The 14,370-nt window shown below is 43.2% G+C and overlaps 1 protein-coding gene across 11 annotated transcripts in view; it reads left to right on the plus strand.

Annotated features, from left to right (window-relative positions):
* Window positions 1-14,370, plus strand: part of ANKIB1 (ankyrin repeat and IBR domain containing 1) — a 176,113-nt gene that overhangs the window by 110,881 nt on the left and 50,862 nt on the right. The window lies entirely within an intron of this gene.

Here is a 14,370-nt window from a genome sequence, read left to right on the forward strand (position 1 = left end):
GGCCCTTAGAGGTACCGATATACAAAATAAACAGCTTAAGAGAAGACCTTACATTCTTAGTTCTGTCCAGGTAATACAAGAGTGCTCTCTTTGCATCTAAAGGATGTAATCTAAATTCCCCATTACTTGTGTGAAAGTTTGAGGAAAATACAGGTAAATTAATACTTTGATTTACAAGAAACTCTGAAATCGTTTTAGGAAGGAATTTTGGTTATGGTCTAAGAACCACGTTATCTTTATAAAAAGTAGTATGGGGGGAGGGTCCTCTGTCAATGCATGTTATTCATTAACTCTTCAAGCAGAAGTGATTGCTATTATAAAGCTTGTTTTCAGAGATAAATGAAGAAGCAGCTTGCTACAGTTTCAAAAGGGGAAGATATAAGCTGCAATAGAACTAAATTCAAATTCCATGGAGGGAGCAGGCCCTGTACTGAGAGATAAAGAGTCAGTAGACCTTTTAAAAAGTTTTTCACCAGCTTGTGCAAGGAAATAGATTTTTCCCGTAACGTCAGTATGGAATGCTGCTATTGCTGCTAAATGGACTTTAATGGAGGAGAGAGACAAGTGTTGGTTATAAGTGTAACACATATTCTAAAACGAATTGTATAGGAACTGTAACTGGTCAACATTTCTAGCAAATTGGCCATATAACAAATCTTTTTCATTTAAAATTGTAACTTTTTCTGGTAGATAATTTCTGAGCATTAATAAGAACTAGCTGCTCCTTTGAGGAGCAAGGTCTTTCTAAATCTGTCAAAGTTCTGTTGCCCAAGCCAATAGAAGTAACAATTGAAGATCTGGATGGAATACCCTTCCCTCTGTTGGGACAGTAAGTCTGTGGAAAACAGAGCGTCTTGTATTTGACACCGGATAAATGGAGTAACTCGGTGTACCATTGTTGCCTTGGCCATGCTGGAACAACTAAAATCACGCTGGCTGAATTTTTTCATTTCATTAGAACTTTGAGGATTAGAGGGAATGGGATAAATGCATACATCAGACCCATTCCTCAATCTAGGATGAATGCATCAATCACTGATAAATTGTCTGAGCCTGCTCTTGATAAAAATGAGGACATTTCATACTGAATCTAGTGCCGAACAGATCTATGTCCAAAATCCCCAAAAGACAGAAAATGTTCTGAATCACCGAGTCCTTTAGAAACCATTTGTGCATCTGTGAGGAATCTCTGCTCAGATGATCTGCATCCTTGTTGTGTTCTTCTTCAAGTGATTGTTCGTGTCCATTCCAACCAGGTGTGTGTGCACGCCAGCTGGAAGATTTTTCCCTTAGCAACGTCCGTAGGGTTGGCCTGGGCTCCCCCAATATAGGGTCCTGCCGATCCTCCACTCCCTCAGTTCCTTCTTACTGCCGGTGACCGCTAGCTGGAACTTCACTCGCTCCCGCAGCAAGCACTCTATCAGTGTCTGATAGCATATCATGTATATAGTTTTTCAGATAGTTATAGTTAGTTGGTTTGGGGCCCTCTCCCCACAAGGTTTCCCCTCTGGGGTATGCCCGGGTCTCCAGGGTTTAAGCTCTGTGAGGCCTGTGGCAAGTTTATGCCCAAGAGTGATCCTCACTCATTCTGTGCCCACCCACCCCCAACCTCCTTCCCCGTCCCTCTTCAGGGACCCCTGTCACGAGCAACTTCTAATTCAAAAAGTGCAGTCCCTCCTCTTTGTGGGGGCAGTGGAGGAGGTTCCTCAGGAGCTAAGGGGAAGGGGTTTTTACTCCCAGTATTTTCTAATACCGAAGGCCAAGGGGGGCCTCAGACCCATCTTGGACCTGCGGCAGTTCAACAAGTTTGTAAAGAAACTCAAGTTCCGCATGGTCTCACTAACCTCCATTATCCCCTCATTGGATCTGGGAGACTGGTTACGCCTCCCTCAACTTGAAGGACGCGTATTTTCACATCGCAATAGTCCCACATCACAGACGCTACCTCAGATTCGTGGTGAGCAACGGCCACTATCAGTTTGCCGTCCTCCCGTTTGGACTGTTGACAATGCCCCAAGTATTCACAAAGTGCATGGCAGTTATTGCGGCATTCCTGGGCAAGCTCCAGATACAGGTTTTTCCTTACCTCGACGACTGGCTGATCGGGGCCGCTCAAGAGCCCAAGTGCAGGGTCAGGTTGAATTCATAAGAAGGACCTTCCTCGAATTGGGTCTCCTCCTAAATGAGGCCAAATTACTCTTTCCCTGGTGCAGAGGATAGAGTTTATAGGCACAGTCTTAGACTCGACTCAAGCCAGAGCATACCTCCCGGAAGCCAGGTTTCGCTCACTAGGGGACATCATACAGGGCCTCAGAAAGTTCCCCACAACCACAGCAAGGAACTGCCTAAAGCTGCTGGGACACATGGCTGCGTGCACTCCAGTTTTGGCTGGCATCAGTGTATCGGCCAGCCTGACACGCTCTGGACAGCATCATACCCCTGCCCTGCCCGGTGTTGGACTCCCTCCTATGGTGGCTTGACCTGCAAGTGGTTTGTGCGGGAGTGCCCTTTGCCAGCCCTCAGCCCTCTCTCTCATTTGTGACAGACACCTCGGATCTAAGCTGGGGAGCTCATCTAGGGGACCTCAGGACTCACGGTCTCAGGCGGACCTCGCTCTGCTCATCAATGTCAGAGAACTGAGAGCAGTACAACTGGCATGCCACGCTTTCAAAACCCAGGTGCGTCTCAGTCCTCATGGACAGCACCTCGGCGATGTTTTATACCAACAAACAGGGGTGCACGCTCCTCTTACCTATGCCGGGAAGCCCTTGCACTGTGGGACTTGTGTGGAGTACTCAATCCTCCTGCAGGCATCATACCTCCCAGGAGTGCAGAACGAGCTGGCGGACAGTCTCAGCTGGACCTTCCACGGCCACAAGTGGTCCCTCCGGCCGGATGTGGCGAGCTTAATATTCCATATCTGGGGGTCTCCCCAGATAGACCTGTTCACCACCCGTGGCAACAGGAAATATCAGCTATTCTGCTCCCTCATGAGTCACAGTCCAGGATCCATCGCGGATGCCTTCCTCCTCCCGTGGGGGGGCCGCCAGCTCTATGCTTTTCCACCAATTTTGCTGGTCTACAAGGTGCTCCTCAAGATCCGCAGGGACCGGGACCGAGTCATACTGATAGCGCCAGCGTGGCCGGGCCAGCACTGGCTCACATTGCTCCTGGGAATGTCCGTAGCACTGCTCACTTTACCCTTGGTCCCAGATCTGATCACGTAGGACCATGGCCGACTCCTGCATCCAAATCTAGAGTCGCTCCACCTCACGGCCTGGATGCTCCATGGCTAAACACCGCAGAGCTGTCATGCTTGGATCAAGTCAGACAAGTCCTCCTTAGTAGTAGAAAACCCTCCACCAGGGCAACGTACCTTGCTAAGTGAAAGAGGTTCTCCATCTGGACGGAGCAACACAGTCAGTCGCCGTTGCTTGCCCTCATACTGTTCATACTGGACTACCTCCTTGTTGTTTTGGTGAAGACCTGTCCCTGTCATCAATAAGGGTCCACTTAGCCACCATCTCCACCTTCCATCTGGGCACAGACGGCTTCTCGGTCTTCACAAACCCTCTAGTCAGTTGTTTTCTCAAGGGCCTAGACAGGCTCTTCCCACAGACGCGTCAGCCTGTCCCAGCCTGGGACCTAAATCTAATCCTCTCCAGACTTATGGGCCCTCCATTTGAACCACTGTCGACCTGCTCCCTGCTCTGTCTCTTGTACAAGGTCACGTTCCTCGTGGCAATTATCTCGGCTAGACAGGTATCGGAGCTCGGGGCCCTCGCGTCCGAGCCTCCTTACACAGTTTTTCGTAAGGACAAGGTCCAACTCAGACCTCACCCAGATTTTCTCCCAAAGGTGGTCTCCCAGTTTCACCTGGGCCAGGACATCTTCCTCCCAGTGTTTTATCCCAAGCCACACTCCTCCGATACGGAGCACAGGCTGCACTCACTAGATGTACGTAGGGCCCTAGCCTCCTATATAGAGAGGACTAAGCCGTTCCGGAAGTCCATCCAACTCTGTGGCCCTGGCGGACAGAATGAAAGGTCTCCCTGTCTCTTCTTAACACATCTCGTCATGGATCACATCCTGCATTCGGGAGTATTACAGCCTGATGAAGGTGCCCGCCCCACCGATTACTGCCCAGTCTACCAGGGCCCAGGCCTCCTCGGAGGCATTCCTGGCACAGGTCCCCACCCAGAGAATCTGCAGGGCAGCCATGTGGTCCTTGATGCATACGTTCACTATGCAATTACACAACAGGCAAGAGACGATGCGGCCTTTGGATGCGCTGTGCTCCAATTGGTGCATGACTCTGACCCCACCTCCTAAGCTTTGGCTTGTGAGTCACCTGGTTGGAATGGAGATAAACAATCACTCAAAGAAGAAAAAATGATTACTCACTTTCTTGTAACTGTTCTTCAAGATGTGTTGTGCATGTCCATTCCAATACCCACCCTCCTATCCATCTGTCGGAATAGCCGGCAAGAAGGAACTGAGGGGGTGGAGGGTCAGCAGGGCTCTATATTGGGCGCCATGAAGGCACCACTCCAGTGCCCAGGCCGACCTTCCGGACGCTGCTAATTCTTTTTTGGATGGGGCCTTCAGCATCCGATTAGCTAAGTAAGGGAAGATGAAAACTTTTTGCCTTCTCATGTACTGCTACTGGAGCCAGGCATTTGGTAAAAACTCTGGGTCCACTGAAGAGGCCAAAGGCTAAGACGCTGTACTGGAAATTGTCTGAATCAAGGACAAAACATAGCTGTTGCGGTGAGATGCATGAAGGAAGGGATTTGAGTTGGACAGTATAATCTTCCTTTACTGTGTCTAAAACACGTGTCTGAAGTGGTGATTGTGTGCAGTGTTGTTGTAGCCGTGTTGGTTCCAGGATATTAGAGAGACAAAGGGTGTGAGGCAATATTTTATGCTCTGTAAAACTGGGACAGACCGGATAGGATTTTCTGAAATTGTTTGAGAGCTTTCGATCAACGTGTCAAACGTGAAGCCTAACATTAGGCAAGGAGGATGTGTCTGAGGATATGTCTATACTACGAAATTAGGTCGATTTTATAGAAGTCGATTTTTTAGAAATCGATTTTATACAGTCAATTGTGTGTGTCCCCACTAAGCGCATTAAGTCGGCGGAGTGCATCCACAGTACCGAGGCTAGCGTCGACTTTCGGAGCGTTGCACTGTGGGTAGCTATCCCACAGTTCCCGCAGTCTCCGCCGCCCATTGGAATTCTGGGTTGCACTCCCAATGCCTAATGGGGCAAAAACATTGTTGCAGGTGGTTTGGAATACATGTCGTCAGGCCTCCCTCCCTCCGTGAAAGCAATGGCAAACAATTGTTTCTCGCCTTTTTTCCTGGGTTACCCATGCAGATGACATATCACGGCAAGCATGGATCCTGCTCAGCTCACCGTCACCGTACGTCTCCTGGGTGCTGCTGGCAGACGCGGTACTGCATTGCTACAGAGCAGCAGCTCCTTGCCTTTGCGGCAGCAGACGGTGCAGTACGACTGCTAGCCATCGTCGTCATTTCCTGGGTGCTCCTGGCCGACCTCGGTGAGGTCGGTCAAGGGCACCTGGACATAAATGGGAGTGACTCCAGGTCATTCTCGTCTTTGTTTCGTCTCATGGAGATTCAGTCCTGCCTGGAATATCATGCGAGCTGGAGGCTTCTGCCTCAGGCTACTCTCCCAGCCGGCAGCACCGCACGGTCACGCCTACCCCTTGCTCCCATGGTTCTTGAAGCCTGGACAGTAGTAAGGAGGAATTAAACTATAGGCTGAGCAAGTGCAGAATGGTGGTAGAATGTAGCTCTGGATGTTTAAAAGCTCGCTGGCGCTGTTTGCTGACTAGGCTGTTTGCGATTAGAAGAGCACAGCAAGGCGCGCTGCGCATCACAGAGGCTTTGAAAACCAGTTTCATGACTGACCAGGCTTCGGTGTGACAGTTGTGTGTGTTTCTCCTTGATGCAAACCCACCCCCTTTGTTGATTTTAATTCCCCGTAAGCCAACCACCCTCCCTTCAAAATAAAGTAACTATTTTTTGTTTTGAAACCATGCATTCTTTCTTTATTAATTAAAAAAAAATGAGATAACTGACAAGGTAGCCCGGGTGGGGTGGGGGAGGAGGGAAGGACAAGGCTACATTGCTGATTGTAGCCACACTAAAAATCAAACTGTTTGAATGACAGCCTTCGGTTGCTTAGGCCATCCTCTGCAGTGGAATGGCTGGGTGCCCTGGGACTTCTCCCCCTCTTCCTCCCCCCCATGTTCTTGGGCATCTGGGTGAGGAGGCTATGGAACATGGGGAGGAGGGGAGGCGGTTATACAATGGTTGCAGCAGGGGTCTGTGCTCTTGTTGGCTTTCCTGCAGCTCCAACAGATGCTTCATCATGTCCGTTTGCTCCCCCATTAGCCTCAGCATCGTGTTCTGCCTCCACTCTTCGTGCTAACTTACTTCTTTCCTGGCCTCTGCCACTGAATGCCTCCATGCATTAAGCTGTGCCCTATCAATGCTGAAGGACTGCATAAGCTCAGAAAACATGTCATCGCGAGTGCGTTTTTTTCGCCTTCTAAACTGTGATAACCTCAGGGACGGAGATGATGGACGTAGAAACATTTTACGCTCTACGATTCTGGGGGGACTGCATGGTCACCTGTGCTGCTGAGTTCGCCATGCTGACCAAACAGCAAATTCAAAAGTTTCCGGGGCTTTTCCTGTGTACCTGGCTAGTGCATCGGAGTTCACATCGCTGTCCAGAGTGGTCACAATGGAGCACTCTGGGATAGCTCCTGGAGGCCAATACCATCGATTTGCATTTGCACTACCCCATATTCGACCCAGCAAGGTCAATTTTAGCGCTACTCCCCTTGTCGGGGAGGAGTACAGAAGTCGATTTTAAGAGCCTTTAGGTTGACGGAACATGGTTGGTTTTGTGGACGTAGTCATTTTTAAATTGACCTAATGCGGCTAAATTCGACCTAACCCCGTACTGTAGACCAGGGCTTAGAATTTCTTTGACCTCATCTTGAGCTTTCCTTCCTCTCTTGTGTTTGAGAGAAAGCTTGCTGTTGGTGTTGCTGTTGATAGTCTGACTGCCTCTTCTCATTATAGAGGGACAAGGTGGGTGAAGTAGTATCTTTTATTGGACCAATTTCTATTGGCGAGAGACAAGTTTTCGAGCTTATATAGAGCTTTTCTTATAATAAGACAGAAGAAAATGGTGTGTGGTATTGCCTGTGATGCCTGAACATAGGCATAAGGTGTTCTCTGTTGATAGGGAGATGGTTGCCATGGAATGCGTCTCCTTCATCTTTTCCAGTACCTCATAAGTTTTTGAATTAAATAGTCCATCCCCTTTAAAGGGTAGATCTTCTATTTTAGATACTCTTTCCATAGAAAGAAATGATCGTAGCCATGCATGCCTATGTAGCGCTATTGCAGATGCAACAGCTTTTGAGATGGTATCGGGGACATCAAATGATGCCCTGAGGGCATGCTTAGCCCAGTTTTGTCCCTGTTTGTTGAGATATGATGTCAACTTCCTGTAATCCTCTGGGAGATTTTTCGTAAAGACTCATCTCTTATCGCACAGTTGAAACTAATACCTGGCCATCACTGCTTGATAATTTGCACATGCATGTTTAAAGAAGCTGAAGAAAACATTTTTCTACCTAGCGTCCCAACTTTTTTTCTTCTATAGCATAAGGGGTAGAAGGTTGAAGACTTCACCTTGCTCTTTGAAGTGATACTGCTATAATCAGAGTTTGGCTGAGGGTTTACATGAAAACAGAGAATCTTTCATAAGGGATCTGGTGTAATTTGTCAACCTTTTTTGAAATTGGTTGGCACAATGATGGATTGGACCATAGGAATTTTGCTGGTTTCCAAATACCTTCTAGCATAGGCAACAAAACCCTGCTTTTTGCAGTAGCCCCCAAACTGTCAGACTGGATGCATAGCCTCATTGAAAGCTACTGATGGTAATTTTAAAGTTTATGCCATCCTATCAACTAGTTCATGAAATTAGATCGTCTCTGCCAAAGAAGACAATGCTGTAACTACTCCCACATTGCCATCGTGCGATGAGCCACTTTCCGGTTCCATGACATATTGGAAATTTTCCTGTGGACATTCCTTCTGGTGGTCATCTTCAAAAAGTATAGCCTGTGCCAAAGAAAGAGTGCCATACCACTTTTCAAAGCTATGCCCTCAGAACACGTTCATATGCTGGGGGGAGGGAGGGAAGTGTGTGAGCACCCTAACACACACTGCTACCAGAATTTCTGTTGTCCTGGCTGCTCCCCCTCTGCGCATCCCGAGAGTGGGAATATGCAGAGGACACTTGAAGAAGAAAAATGTATTATAGTATTTTGTTGTGACATAACTCTACCACTCAGCTAGTCTATTTAGCAATTGAAATTTTTGTCCAAAATATAGATTAGCACTGAATGTTGTGGTAGAAAATAAAACTAGCTTCTGTTTGAAGTAGCATTTCCATTTTAACTGTGTTCATAAAGATGGTTTTATATCCCCATTTATTCAGACTGTCTGTAGTATATCAAAAACATTCAAACAGGGGAGTTAATAGGAAAGTGATTGAAACTGGGGATCATAATCTAAGAAGTTTTGAGTTAAAGCTGTTTGGAGAAACAAGGTTTTATTGTTAGAAAATTGAGGCCTAAAAGTGGAACTACTTAGACAGTTGATCCCATATTGAAGTTCTCACCTTCATAAAAGTCCATTCCTATATTTATTTAGTCAAACCAATGGTGGTTTGCTGCTAAATATGTTGTGTGTATAGTGAGTGTGTAAAAACAGACCCTCTTCTTTCTGTTACATAAAACTGATATGTTCATTGTAATAGGTTTAACATGGATGTGAATAATAGCAATTAAATTAGCCTTCCAGAAACCTCCTCTTATATTCATCCTTGTTTGAAAAGCTACTGTTTCTAGTTTGACACACTGGGACAAATTAACCCCTGGTGTAACTTCATTGAAATGAAATGGACATGGGCAACTTCAAAATCACAATTCTTTCTGAAATTAGTTTATCTACGTTAGTTAGAAATAACACCTAAGATTACTATAACTGAAAGGTTAGTCAGTTTGTTGATTTGTGCATTTGATAACACTTCTTGGATAGTCATTTCACTGTTTCCCCTGTATAGTCAGATAAGAACATAGGAATTACCATATCAGATCAGTTGTCCATGTAGTTTCAGTATCCAGTTACTAACTGTGACCAATACCAGATGCTTTTAAAGGGAGATGCGGTAGGAAAAACCTTTCTGAATTTAACAGGTAGAAATTGTAGTTTTATGTTAGAACAATTGAAAATGGAAAAGTTTGCCTTTGTCTTCTTTTCTCCCTCCAAATATTTATTAAACATTTTAGTAAATTGTACAACACTTAACTCCCAGTACTTAGAAGTTGGTTTATGCCTTAAAGCATGAGGGGTTTTAGAGAGAGGGAGAGAGAGACAGAGAAGATGCTAGACCTAAGTATGTACTTTTGTGTTGTGGTGATGGACTTTATTTTGGGACCCTGAAGATGGTTTTGAACTATTGCTCTTATTAAACCAGCCCCAGGTAAGGGTGGTGTTAAACCAGAGAGAAGTCTGTATGTAGTTCTTAAGGGGTCCGGGAGAGTGGGAAACAGAGGCAGGGTGCTGCAGAGTAACCTCTGGCCAGGAGAGGGTGATCAGGAGGCAGCTGGACCTTCTATAGTCTGCCTGCCAGACGTCACATTGCAGGATTGAGGCCTCAGGGTCTGACCCAGTAAAGCACATAAGCATGTGCTCACTGTACGGATGTGAGTAGTGCCTTTAAGCACATAAGTAGTTCCAATGAATATAAAGTTATGCATGTTAATCCCTTTGCTAGAATGGGCTTGTTATTTTTTTGTGGGTTTCTTGCATAGCAACTGAAAAATTTAAAATAGGGAAGTGTGATTTTAAAATCACAGAAATTGGCAGAATGTCTCACAAGTGGTTGTGTAGTACCTGAAACTATTTTTGTTATTTTTCGTTTTGACTAGTTTTCAAGTTGATTGTGTACCTTTAATAGAAAATTATACCAGAGACTAACTTTTATCATTGTGTTAAAATGATAACCTAATCACATACAAGTCACTGATCTTGCATAATATTTTTTTAATTTAGCTAATTTGCTTTGTTTCTTATATGGTATTAATATATAAGGAGAACAATATTTTGAATTTTAAGAATACTTAGTTAAGACTGAAGATTCTCAGCTGGCAAATTCTGTAACCCATACAGACATTCTTAAGAACAAAATGTTGGCAGTGCTATGTATTACATGCCGGAAGTCTAAGTCTCAAAGCAATGAGGTTGATGTAAACTGTGCAGACATGTCTGCCACCATATAGAGAGCAGTAATTGAGATTTGAGAAGGAATCAGTCTGGGTTACAGGGTCATTCTGTTGATGTTGCCTTCATGGTGTAGCTGTAACTTAATGCAATTGAACATTACCTAAAGAGAAGTACAGACATAATTTGCAAGTCCTGAGAAAGCAGGCTCTTTTGCCTTTAGCTTATTCAGTATAAATTGGAAATTATTCAACCAAGCATAATTAAAACTTAATAATGTGTTTGACATAAAAATAAGGACATATAATTGGTGTGATTATGTAACATGACTGAATAACTGATGAATATGTTTATCTTTAAATTAAGATATAAACCAGAAGCCACTCTGCATAAATTAGCATTGCCAAACTCTAAATATTTTCCCATTAATTTTTTAAAAGACAAAATAATAATACTAGCTTAATTCCAACTTTCTTAATTCAAAGAACATGAGCTTAAGGTATTTTTCTTATATTTAATAATGATGCATTTTACTCGCCTTTTTAGAAACTTGACCTTGAAATCTATTTACTTGACAAACTTTGATTTCCTCTGTCACACAAAAGCATGGATTTGTTAGTACAGCTTGTTCGTCAGAGCTGGGATTGGGATTTTGTTTGTTTTTTTCACTAATAGAGCACAGAAGATTTATGGGAGAGGGATGGAAAGCAAATTATTACATAAAATTGCAACTAGAGAAGAAAAAATTAGTAATTTTTGTTTTTTTGTTTTTTGACCTATCAACTGTGACATTCTATACCTTGGGGGAGCATACTGTAACCCCCATATTCCACATTTCCATATAATCATGATCTTAAATATAAAGCATGCCTTGTAAGGTATCAAGGGAAAAGTTATGATCTGCTGAAAGTCCTTTCTCTATCCATATATGTATATCATTAATGCATATGAAGTTATGAGAATTGTGTTGTATGATTGTCACTAAAACATGCTGTAAGTTGGGAAATCAGTCAGATATTAGCTCCCCAGAGGCAACAGCAAGGAAAGTAACCAGCACCCAGGCGGAATGTGAAACAACCCATCAACAACCATTGTCCAGCCAGGGAGCTACAATTCAATGGCTCACCTGCATGAGGCCACACCAGGAGAATCACTCAACCTTGCCGTGGACTCAGCAGTTCATCCAGACATGCCTGGACTTGTGTTTTCCAAGCACATGGACTGAGGGTGTAAAACAGACACAGTGGCCTCATGTTAGGCCTTTCTAGTTCACCCACCTACGCTGCAAGCAACAAGGACACTCTGAAGACTCCAACTGGGGGGACTGGCCCAGATTTCAGGGGTGAAATCTGTGTACTATGAACTGCAATATGCAGTGGGGTGAGAAAAACTGCTTAGTCTAGTTGTTGTCCAGCCTAATAGGGTTGAGAGTTTAGACTACATGCTCATATTTTATTTCTTTTGGTACCTGACTCTGACTTTTTGCCTATCACTTAATATCATTTGTAGTCAGTAAATATGTTTTACTGTTTATCTTTACCAGTGAGTTTGCCTGAAGTGTGTGGTAAATCTGCTCAGGTTTTGCAAAGACTGGTGTATGTTCACTTTCATTGATGAAGTGGTAAACCAATTAATAAGTCTGCACTGCCCATCTTGAGCAGTGCAAGACAGTATATTCCTGGGGTACAGGGCTGGGAGCTGGATGGGGATTTGAATCAGGTGTCTTTCTCTGTGTGAGTGATGAGTGGCTCGGGGAGCATTCATGCAATCTAGCTGGGTGTGGGGTCTCCACATGCGGTTGTGCTGAGTGATAACAGCACCTGGAGGCGTTGCTGGTGAGAGACATCCCAAGCTGGAGAGAGTTCAGGGGGCACATTGGTCCCACAGTCCCAGGCTGCACCCTGGGGATTCCGTCACACCAACCATTATACTATTATCTCTACTGTACTATTTATACTATTATCTCTTTTTAAACTTCATTCTTGTAGGATGAAAGGTAGAGCACTCTAATTTCTAATTCAGCTCACACTAAAATAATTTATTTCAGGGTAAAAGAGTTACAGCTCAGCTAATAACCTTATGTTATGCTGCAGCTCATGATTTACTAAAAAAAAACCAGTGGAATCCATCAAGCAGGACGTCTTTGCTCCGACTATTAATTTAAAAAGGCACTACAAATATCGGTATTGGACTTCTTATAGCGCTTAGCAATATCTCAAGTTCAATAAGTTCCTGTTTAAAAGATTATAAAGACAAAATAATGTGTAAAATCGCATATGTTATGCTGGTAATAAGAGTAGCAATTTTTTGTTATTGCAACCTAAGAATGTTACACAGGTAACATAACCTTAAGCAGATGAAATGGAATGAATGAAATCTTAAAAATGTACATTTTGGACAAGTTATGCAAACTTGTCTCCATAACATTTTCATTTATATTAAAAATCAATAAGCAAATTTCAGTGTGATTGACCTACTGATATGCAAAACGAATACTTTGATAATATCACTAGTAAATGGGGCTCCTTATATTTTGTTAAAAGAATGAGGAGTACTTGTGGCACCTTAGAGACTAACAAATTTCTTTGAGCATAATCTTTTATGGGCTAAAACCCACTTCATCAGATGCATGCAGTGAAAAATACAGTAAGAAGATAGATATATATATATATATATATATATATATATATATATATATATATATATATATATACATACAGAGGAGATGAAAAAATGGGTGTTGCCATACTAACTATAACGAGAATAATCAGTTAAGGTGGGCTATTATCAGCAGGAGAAAAAAAATGTGTGTAGTGATAATCAGGATGGCCCATTTCCAACATTTGACAAGAAGCTGTGAGTAACAGTAGGGGGAAAAAAATAGCATGGGGAAATAGGTTTTACTTTGTGTAATGACCCATCCACTCCCAGTCTTTATTCAAGCCTAATTTAATGGTGTCCAGTTGGCAAATTAATTCCAATTCTGCAGTTTCTCATTGGAGTCTGTTTTTGAAGTTTTTTTGTTGGAGTATTGCAACTTTGAGGTCTGTAATCAAGTGACCAGGGAGGTTGCATGCATCCGATGAAGTGGGTTTTAGCCCACAAAAGCTTATGCTCAAATAAATTTGTTAGTCTCTGAGGTGCCATAAGTACTCCTCGTTCCTTTTGCTGATACAGACTAACACGGCTACCACTCTGAAACTTTTCAGAGTAGCAGCCGTGTTAGTCTGTATCCGCAAAAAGAAGAACAGGAGGACTTGTGGCACCTTAGAGACTAACAAATTTATTAGAGCATAAGCTTTCGTGGACTACAGCCCACTTCTTCGGATGCATATAGCTATATGCATCCGAAGAAGTGGGCTGTAGTCCACGAAAGCTTATGCTCTAATAAATTTGTTAGTCTCTAAGGTGCCACTCTGAAACTTATATTTTGTTCCTTACTTGTAGTACATATGCAATTTTTATTTACAATAACCTAGAGAGTTTTATTTATTATACGTCTGCTTCATAAAAACTGAAAATTTAGGGTTTTTCTAAACATCAGATATTTATGGTTGACAAATAAAATGAACTTTTGTATGATTGACACTGTTTGAAAATTTTAGGGTTTTTTGAGGCTTAAAATCACCGTGATATGGTAAAGTATGTCAGTTCAAATTTGTCTTTCAATCTGAATCTATCCATGTATGTGGATGCTCTTTACACTATATTGGTATTTTTAGATTCAAAGTGGCACGGAAATTTGACAAACCAACATTGTTGAATGTTTTGTTTGTTTTTAGATTTGAAATAAAGCAGTTTTAAACTATTAAAAAAAATCTTTGTGATCTTAATAACTGCTTATATATTCATTTATGCGTACAATGTTGTTGTAGCAGATGTGTTACTTCCAGGATATTAGCGAGACAAGGTAGGTGAGGTAATATTTTTATTGGACCACTTCTGTTGCTGAGAGAGACAGGCTTTTGAGGTTACACAGAGCTCTTCCTTGGGGCAGATCTAAAAAAACTTGTCTCAGCAACAGAA

Source organism: Chrysemys picta, chromosome 2 (assembly GCF_011386835.1).
Source record: "Chrysemys picta bellii isolate R12L10 chromosome 2, ASM1138683v2, whole genome shotgun sequence".
Taxonomy (NCBI): Eukaryota; Metazoa; Chordata; order Testudines; family Emydidae; genus Chrysemys; species Chrysemys picta.